This window comes from Sinocyclocheilus rhinocerous, unplaced genomic scaffold (assembly GCF_001515625.1).
Source record: "Sinocyclocheilus rhinocerous isolate Xijiao unplaced genomic scaffold, SAMN03320098_v1.1 scaffold1772, whole genome shotgun sequence".
Taxonomy (NCBI): domain Eukaryota; kingdom Metazoa; phylum Chordata; class Actinopteri; order Cypriniformes; family Cyprinidae; genus Sinocyclocheilus; species Sinocyclocheilus rhinocerous.
This window is the reverse complement of record NW_015653009.1, coordinates 210,508-220,976: the sequence shown is the minus strand read 5'-3', so window position 1 is coordinate 220,976 and position 10,469 is coordinate 210,508. Positions and strand designations below refer to the sequence as shown.

General features: G+C 37.8%; 1 pseudogene; it reads right to left on the bottom strand.

The window, feature by feature from the left end:
- The window catches only part of LOC107715527 (tripartite motif-containing protein 16-like), a 16,646-nt pseudogene extending 8,106 nt beyond the window's left edge, over window positions 1–8,540 (bottom strand).
- Between the last annotated feature and the right edge of the window lie 1,929 nt (window positions 8,541–10,469).

The following is a 10,469-nucleotide window of genomic DNA, read 5'->3' as shown; positions in this document are numbered from 1 at the left end:
TTTCTCATCATTGCAAGTTTTCAGATGCTGGCCAGTCACTTCTTCCAAGGCTCCAAACACTGCCATGTGACCAGACTGCTCCACTGCAACTATATAGTCTGTGTGTACTTTCAACACTAAGACTTAAGGTAATATGTGTAAAAGTTTAGAGTGTTTACTACAATTAAAATGTGCTTTATTGTTCTCAGTGGCATCTACGCTAATATTAGACTGTCTCATTCTTATTCCGAGGTCACCGTAGCCACTGTAGCCACATTTTAAAGACTGCCAACTCTTTAAAATACATCAAAACAGCACGGAAACAGTATTCAGTTGAGACATTTTTTTAAGTTATTCTCAGTACAATCATCCCCATTTAAATCATAAAGTTTAAAAAAATAGATTTAAAATCATGTGTAAGGTCAGTAAGACACCATGCTGTTGTTGCACATAAAATATGAATAACATATTAATTAGAACAGTGCAAAGAATACAAAAACCATTAGAAACTCATACGAGAGTCCAGCATCACACACCATGAGATGGGTTAAAATGAGAGATTAAAAAGAGCCAATTTCTCTCCAAAATGGTGCCAGTTTTAGCGTTTTGCAATAATGAAATGAGAATAACTTATGTTACAATTTTAACATAAATGCACATTGTTTTAGAAGGATGGCATCATGCCCTATCTTTTACACATTCATTAGAATTGTTATGCTGATAATAAAAGTATTTCTGGGGAAACTTTTTATAAAGAAAACATACACATGCAAACGCACGTGTTTTTGCTGAGCCGCGGCGGTCTCAGTGAATCAGCAGCATTCACAACTAAATGGAACAAAAAGTGTTGAACTTGAAAATTGTTTATGTGCGAGTGCACTTGCTAAATGAAGGCGGATTGTATAAAATGGATCAAACAAAAACGTTTATTAACGAGCTGCAGTTTTATTACATCACACGCTGACACTGATGCAGTATATTAACGCCACGGGTCATCAATTAGGTGCATATTGGTCCTCAATTTCAGTACATTATTTTCAAGCGTTTTACAGTGTTTACAACACACTTTTCCACAGCGCGCATCACGCGCTCAAACTCATAAAAAGTCAACAAGTTCAACAAGCAATGACTTCTCCAAGTGACTGCTGCAGAACGCACGAAAGGGAGAGATGCGGAAGTGCAGATTGCACGTTTCATGTAATTAAAGTCCCTGTAAAGTCAATTCTGAGAATTGTTTGTAAACACATTATAAATGTTAGAAATGCATTGCTGAAACATGTTACAAAGACTGTGAACTAAGTAGTACTTAATTGTGGAGTTAGACTGTTAAACAGTTTTTCATAATTTTTGTGTTCAGGATTTTTTGGGTGGGGCTAAATCATGACCCAATGACGCAATCGAGCCACCGAGCACAGCCCCTCCCCAACACTATAAGAGATGTGTTCGACTTGAAGCTGCGCTGTGCAGACCAATCAGTGTTTCATCAAAGTACAGTGAGCTATAGAGAGCAGACGCTCCTCATGCTTTCGAATCGCTCTCACGGTACTTTGATGTCAAACACTGATTGTTCTGCGCAGCGCTGCTTCAAGTCGAACACACCTAATAACTAGAGCGCATTAGCATCAGTGGTTCGTCCGCTCAGTCTATTTATTTGTGCATATGATATGCAGTTTTGGCATGCACGCACCTACTCCACACCCCTAATCCACACCCCTAAAATAAATAGCACGCCAAATAGAAACAGAAACTCGTGGTATTGATAATGTGATTTGATTACGATTTAATTGTTTACATTGTCCTCATTTGTAAGTCGCTTTGGATAAAAGCGTCTACTAAATGATTAAATGTAAATGTAAATGATAAGCACTTTCATATTTTACGATATAAAGCAGCATATATTTTTATTTTAAGACAATCATATGCTCTCACGGACCACATAAAATGACGTGGGGCCTTGAGTTTGACACATGTGGACTATTGGATCACTACACTGAGTATTAACTTGATCACTAGTTTAAAAATACCTGTTTCTCTGTCCTCTGTGCTGCAGTGGATACAGTGTCGTGGTTTTTATGTCCATCTATCGTACACAGCATACATATACATTTCTGGTCAGTGCGACAGAAAACCTCAAGAAGCTTCTCATGTTTCTGGCAGATCATCTCCTGCAGTCGTCCAGTGGCTTCAGTCAAATTGTGTCTCTTTCCGACAATCCAACTCTCATGTTGCTCAAGGTGATTCTGACAGTAAGAGTTCAATCTCCTGCAGTCGTCCAGTGGCTTCAGTCACTTTGTGTGGCTTACGTGAATGAAACTTCTCATGACGGTCAAAATGAGTTTGACAGTAAGATTCCTGACACGCCAGACAGGACTTGACGGCTTTGTATTTTCTTCCAGTACAGACGTCACACTGCACATCTCCAGCTCCAGCATCACAGTCAGCAGGACGTTTCCGCTTCTTCAGTTTCTCCACCACTTCAGCCAGCATGGTGTTTCTAGCTAAGGCAGGTCTTGGACAGAAGGTCTGTCTGCACTGAGGGCAGCTGTAGACTCTCATCTGATCCTCCTGATCCCAGCAGCCTGTAATACAGCTCTCACAGTAGCTGTGTCCACAGGGAATTGTCACTGGATCCTTCAGGAGATCCTGACATACTGGGCACAAAAACTCATCCTGAAAAATTCTGGCTTCTGCCATTTTACCGCTTGATTACAGAGACATAAGCACACAACAGCTCAACTACACTTTCACTTTCTCTTTCTCTGAACTCACGTGTTTCCTGGTTCAGTGTTTGAGTGACGTGTGTAAGTAAGTTGTGTCTGTGAGTCTGTAAAGCAGGTTCCTGTTCCTCATTATATATATATATGCAGACTTTATTGCATACCAATTAAAAAAACTAACAGAATGCATAGTCGCTATAAAAAACTGGATGACAAGTAATTTCTTACTGCTAAATTCTGAAAAAACAGAGGTGTTAATTATCGAACCTAAAACCTCCATATGTAATAACCTAGAACACCGTCTAAGACTCGATGGCTGCTCCAGAAATGTTAATTCATGCGTTCATTACCTCAAGGTTAGATTATTGTAATGCTTTATTGGGTGGTTGTTCTGCACGCTTAATAAACAAACTCCAGCTGGTCCAGAATGCAGCAGCTAGAGTTCTTACTAGAACCAGGAAGTATGACCATATTAGCCCGGTTCTGTCAACACTGCACTGGCTCCCTATTAAACATCGTATAGATTTTAAAATCCTGCTAATTACTTATAAAGCCCTGAATGGCTTGGCACCTCAGTACTTGAGTGAGCTCATATCGCATTATAGTCCTCCACGTCCGCTGCGTTCTCAAAATGCTGGAAATTTGATAATACCTAGAATATCAAAATCAACTGTGGGAATAACTGCCATGTGCCTTATGCCACTTTTTCTATCTCTCTCTTTTTTTTACAATGTCCTTATTTGTATATTGTATAGGTTGAATTTTATATATTTTTTAAACTGTATTTATCTGTATTATGTCTACTGTTAGTGTTAAGAGTTAACTGTATGCACCAAGGGTCTGAGAGTAACGCAATTTCAATTCTCTGTATGTATGTGCTGTACATGTGGCAGAATTGACAATAAAGCAGACTTTGACTTTGTCTTTGACTTCAACAATTTTCAATTTGCATGAAAACTTGAAATTTCATGTCATTTACAAGTGACATCCACTGATCTATAATAGAATAAATTATTAACAAGCTGTAACTTAAAAATAAAAACAAATTCCACAGTTAATTATTAAATGTGTGACAATAAAAACAGCGACTCATGACACCGGAAGACAAAAGAACACAAAACACTGGAAAGGGCCGGAGCTCCATAAGGTGAATAATGAAACAGATTTATTGACTGTGTGATCATTTAAACTGAAAGGTAATTATGATAGTAATAATAAAATGACTGATGTGACACTATATTAAAAACTAAATCAACATAAACAGAGGTTGAGAAAATCACAGAAACACATGGCCACTCAGCAGGACTCACACACACACTGATCTTAATGTCTATATGAGGATTTATTACACACATTTATTCTGACATTTTATTTCACTGACAGAAGTTCAGCTGCAGTATTAATGTCATGAAGAGAAAAGAAGATACTCTATAACATATCTATATGTTACTGATTTATCATGCAGCTCAAAGCATTATGGTTAGAAACTCTCTACAGTCAATTCTGATTCATCAACAATTTCACTGATGATCCTCTATGAACATTAAACCCAGGATAGAGCGGCTGAGTGAATGTGGTCTGGACTGTGTGGATGAGGCTCATTGTGTCAGAGACGCTGTAGAAGGACAGAGTTCCTGCACTGTGATCCACAAACACTCCTATTCTACTGCTGATGGACTCTACAGAGAACGCAGTATCTGTGTTATTGTGTCTGAATGAGTAACTGGAGGGAGAGCAGATCAGACTCCAGGACTGATCATTAGATCCAAACCTACACTCATTACCCCGTCCCAAAAACCTGCACCAACATCAGATTTGTGCGGCTCTTGTTGACTCGACTGATCTTTAGTAACTCACCTCAATCCAGCACTTTCACAGCATTAGCTTCATTCTTCTCATATTCATTAAATCACATTAGAGCTACAGATTCTAGTATCAGTCACTTACACTATATGTGAACTTTCTAGGTACTAGGTTTGGATGATAAAACATCTGCAAAGAACATAAATGTCCATCTAACAGCTCAAGCACATCAATGGAGTCTCATTGTAGAGTTGAGTAGATTTGCTCAGGAAAAGCAGCTCAAAGGCTACGATTGGATTGACCATTATTTATAACTTTAGAGCTGTTAGAGACACTGAAACAAGGACCCTTAAGACACGCTCAGGTTTGGTTTCAATACACTGAAGCATTGCTTATATACAGCCTCACTTCATGTTTGGGGTCTTCATGGTCAAATTCAGGCCAATAATTTTTTTTTTTTTTTCAGGTTTGAGGATCACCTGATCCAATTTTGATGAACATTACTCAGAATCAGTACTATTGTTGAAATGTTAGTGAAGTTTTGAACTGTTGGTGGTGCTAGTGGTGTTTGACAGCTAAATATATCTTCCAAAAGAAAGAGCTCAAGAGAAATTATTCCTAAGAGATTTCCTGAACTGAAAACGATTTGTAAGCGGCATCTCTTTCAAATGAAGATGATCAGATGAGAGTCTGACTGATGATTATATAATAAGACACTCATGAAATGTTTCTCTGTGAGTCTCTGTCACAGCAGGATCTGCTCAAGTCCACTATGATCCTGTTCTTCTAGATCTCTGTTACCTGCAGGAACTGGATGTGATCCTGTGTGTGTGAAAGCTGCTTCAGCTCAGCGTCTCTCCTCCTCAGATCATTGATCTCCTGCTCCAGTCGCTCCAGTCGTCCTTCAGCTCGACTCACTGCAGTCTTCTCCTGATCTCTGATCAGCCGTATCAGCTCAGAGCGGCTTCTCTCAATGGAGCGGATGAGCTCAGTAAAGATCCTCTCACTGCCACCCACTGCTGTCTGTGCAGAGCGCTGTTAGGACACACAGTGATTCAGGCTTTAGTGAGTCTGAAAGGCGACTGAGACAAACTTCTCTTCTTCTCCAGACTCACCTTATGAGCCTCTCTCAGCTGCTGAAGATCTTTCTCTCTCTGCTGGATTCTCTGCTGGAACGTCTCCTGCATCTCCTTCAGCTGCTTCTGCAGGACAAACGGATGATAGTGAATGTCTCAGAAAATTACTGGCACTAAATCATCGATGAATCCGGTAAAAGTGGAGCTAATAAACCAATGGCTGTAGGTTCAAACTCCAGAATTGATGATCGGTTACAATCATCGAACATGAATTATGATGAATATTAAGGCCTGTTTCACTGCAGGCGTAAGTATCATGAAAGTGAAACAGACACAGACGTAGAGCAGGGGTGTCAAACTCATTTTCACCGAGGGCCACTTTAACATTATGGCTGCCCTCAAAGGGCCGGTTGTAACTGTAAGCAGGGCTCGAATTGAGGGGGGATGCGGGGGGATGGCAAAATGACAAAAAGCATCTCCCCTGTGAAACCACCATCCCCCCTAACCATCCCCTTTAGATTAATAATGTTGTGTATTATGTAAAATTTATCGTGCAAATTAAATGTTACAATTCTCTACTTATGATAATTCACGAACTAAATGGCGATTGGCCAGTCAGAACTCGGTACTGTAACAAGCTGCCACAAGCTGAAGCAAGTTTCCGTCATTTTTCGTAGGTATGATTTTTCCTTGATTAGAATTTAAAGACATTCCCCTGACATAATGTCATTGTGCTGTATGTGTGACTGTGAGGGACTGAGAGACGATAGGAGAGCTGACGAGTATGTCACCGACTTTGCAAAAAACAAACAAAGACACATCTTGAGAGTCCAGAAGCATTCACTGCGCGATGAAGCCTATTAGAATGCAGTTAGAATGCCCTTATTCTAGCAATGAAAGAAAAAATACCCATGTATGAGTTTTTATGTTTTTATATTCATTGCACAAGCAATGTACTTTTCTGAATATCAGCGCATAAACATGCTAATAATTTTATACAACAGTGTAGAGCAATGTGGTGTTTCATTCCTTTAATTAATCTGTTTTTGAATGAATTATGTGAGCCAGTGATTCAACGGTCCATTCACTTGTTTCGTTTCTAATTGAATCAGCCGTTTTGAACGAATCGTTTGATTTGAACGATTCAATAAATCATTTATTAAAACAGGGATTTGCTGCCACCTACAGGCGGTTTTATTGTCATCTTTATCTATGACAGTCCTAAACCAGCCAAGGTGCCAGCACAAAAACACATTCAGCAAAATATTAGCAAAAAAAAAAAAATTAGCAGTATTGACCCAAATTCCTCCATTTCTGGCCCCAGAAGGGAAAAAAAGCTTAAAAATAATAGTTTGTTTAATAAGGCTAATTTTTCATTAAATAAAAACCTTTTTAGACACATTTTGTAATCATTGTGTAAAATTAGCTATGGGACAAACCCCAACCCAAAACATTATTAAATTATTTACATTACTCCGTAAATCAAAGTAAATAAAGACTAATATCATCAATCACTATTCATTACATGAACTTTGTTAAAAACTTTTTTTGTTACATTTGAGAGGGGCAGAACTATGGTACAACAAAAAATTGTGAGCTGCTAAGAACGTATGACAGATATGCCATTAAAAAAGAAAAAAGAAAGAGCCCGGTCTCATGAAAAAGCATATCAATAGCATGATTTTCTGTTTTTATTTGGCGTGCAATTTGTACTCAGAAATTGACTTTGGCATGCATATAATACGCACATGTTTGACGTCCATATGATATGCATTTTTGGTGTGCATATGATACGCAATCAGTACTGGAAGTGGAAAAAAGAAGTGGTGGTACCCACTCCCCCACCCAAAAATAAATAAATAAGTACAAACTAAAGTACTAAAAAAGTACTTTTTCATTTTCAAAATTCGCAATGAAATCGGCCGTGTTTTCTCTGCATTAGCGCTGTTTTGATCTTATTGTTTGAATGCATTTGCTTACTGGATCCTTGGACTTTCCAGGAGTTTACCGGTTGATCTGATCTCAAAAATCTGCTTCTTTTAATTTTGATAAGGTATTGTTTTTGTCAAAATTTACTGATTCAAATCAGTAATTAATTATTGTTTTACTACTCTGCACGCATTCCAGTAAGCGAATGCATTTGCACAGTAAGATCAAAACAGCGCTAATTCAGAGAAAACATGCCCACTGACATGCTCTCGTGGCACACACTTGGAAAACCCCTGGTAGACCGAGATGAGAGGTAATTCATGGTGCCCCCTCCTGGGTAGTGTGGTTTATATCGTGTCATTTCTAATCACTCATATACTGACGCTTTGACTGTTAAGTACTGTAAGCAACATGTCAGAAGTGCCAGACACGCGAAAAAGTGCCAGCCCACTTCAAGCACTGTACGCAATGTCTTGGTGTGCATATGATATGCAGTTTTGGCATACACGCACCTACTCCTCACCTCTAATCCTAACTATTTCATATAAATAGCACTTCATATAGAAACAGAAACTCGTGGTATTAATAATGTGATTTGATTGCTTCCATTGACCTCATTTGTAAGTCGCTTTGGATAAAAGCGTCTGCTAAATGACTAAATGTAAAATGTTATGTTATCATAATTTACGATATAAAGCAGCATAGATTTTTATTTTAAGACAATCATATGCTCCCGCAGGCCACATAAAAGGATGTGGGGCCTTGAGTTTGACACGTGTGGACTGTTGGATCACTACACTGAATATTAACTTGATCACTAGTTTAAAAATACCTGTTTCTCTGTCCTCTGTGCTGCAGCTGATACAGTGTCGTGTCCCAGCAGCCTGTAATACAGCTCTCACAGTAACTGTGTCCACACTGGATAGTCACTGGATCCTTCAGGAGATCCCGACACACTGGACACGCGAACTCATCCTGAAAAATTCTGGCTTCTGACATTTTACTGCTTGACTACAGAGACACAAACTCACAACAGCTCAACTACACTTCAGTTTCTCTTTCCCTGAACTCACGTGTTTCCTGTTTCCTGGTTCTGTGTAAGTAAGTTGTGTCTGTGAGTCTGTAAAGCAGGTTCCTGTTCCTCATTATATATATGCAGACATTATGATTATTTAGTGGTTTTCACTATTTCCTTATGTCTTGTATTATAAAAGGAAAAGGTGGAAAATTAACCTATTTAATAAAAAATAAAAAAGATGAAGTTGACTTAAAGATGAAGAAACACCCATTTACAACAGGAAATATCATGGTATTATCATTTGACCCGTAGGGGCTTGGCGAGACATCAACATTTTGGGGTCCGCATCAAATTACATTTACAAAAGTGATTTTAAATATATAAAAAATGTGTTAAATGCAAGTAAAGTATCTACTTTCATATTTCAAATAACTTTAGTGAAAATAAAATGTCAAAATATGGGGGAAATACTGTTCCAAGTGTAAAATTCATGAAAAAATTAAGTTCACTGCGCTCAACTTTAGTCTAGGGTGCGCAGATCAATCAGCACATATAATCTAAGGGATCCGCACTCGCTTAGAAGCCATTACTTTTTTCATAAATTCCAATAATTCTGAAAAATCAGTTGAATTTATCACTGAGATGATTATGTTTGTTTTGACAAAAAATTATTTCATGTTTAATAATGATTTTTATCTACAAACACATGGAACCGCCATGGGTACTCCATTAGCTCCAAACTATGTAAACTTGTTTATGGGGAAATTTGAGGCAGAATATGTTCTTTTTTGAAATATGTAAAATTATGGTGGTGTTATATTGACGACTGTTTTCTTATTTGGACAGGAACGAAGGAAGAGTTGGTAGAATTCATTAATTTTCTCAATTCCATTTTCACATCGATTTCATTTTCGATGGAACGAGACCAAAACACTATCATTTTTTGGATGTGTTAATGGTGAAGGACCACAAAAAAATTAAGAACCACTGTCTTCCTGAAACCAACAGATAGAAATACAATTCTTGCGGCGTATAGTTTTCACCCTCTCTCATTAAAAAAGGGTTTGCCATTGAGTCAATTTCATCGACTACGTAGAATCTGTGATTCGGAAGAAAGTTTTGAGGAACAATCCCACATATTGTTTAGTCAATTCGAAGCTCGTGGGTATCCACATGCTTGGCTTCAGTCGGCATATGATAAAGTTAAAGTGTTAAATAGACAACAATTATTACACAAACCTAATAAAAAAACAAATAAATCTTTTTCAGTTAAATGTGTGCTGACTTTTAGTGAACAGTCTTATCAGATCAAGGAAATTATAACAAAATATTGGAATATTCTTTCAACTGACCTTTCTTTAGGTGATATTTAAAAAAATTATCCTTTGTTTATTTATAAAAGATCAAATAATATAGCCAATAGATTGGTAAAATCTGATATTTATACTGACAAGACTAAAACATTTATAAAAGGTTGTTTTCCCTGTAGGAATTGTGCCGCCTGCTCATCGATAGCAAAAACCAATCAATTTAGTGATGTACATTCTGGTAGAACGTTTTTTATTAAATCTTTAATTACCTGCTCTACATCTAATGTGATTTATATGTTAAAATGTCCATGCCCATTTATTTACATCGGAAAAACGAGTCGCCAGCTAAAAATTCATATTAGTGAACATAAATCTGCTATCAGGAGATGTGATGTGAATTCACCAATAGCAAGACATTTTCATGATTGTAGTCATAACATTAAGGATTTAAGTTGTATAGGTATCGAAAAAGTAACAATTTCCAGAAGAGGTGGTAACATAGAGAAAAAACTTTTACAAAGAGAAGCTTATTGGATGTATCGACCAGGGGTGCGCCGATCTGATATTCAGTATCGGTATCACTTCGATACTGGCCTTTTCTGCTGGATCAGGGTATCGGTCAGAGGAGACCGATCCA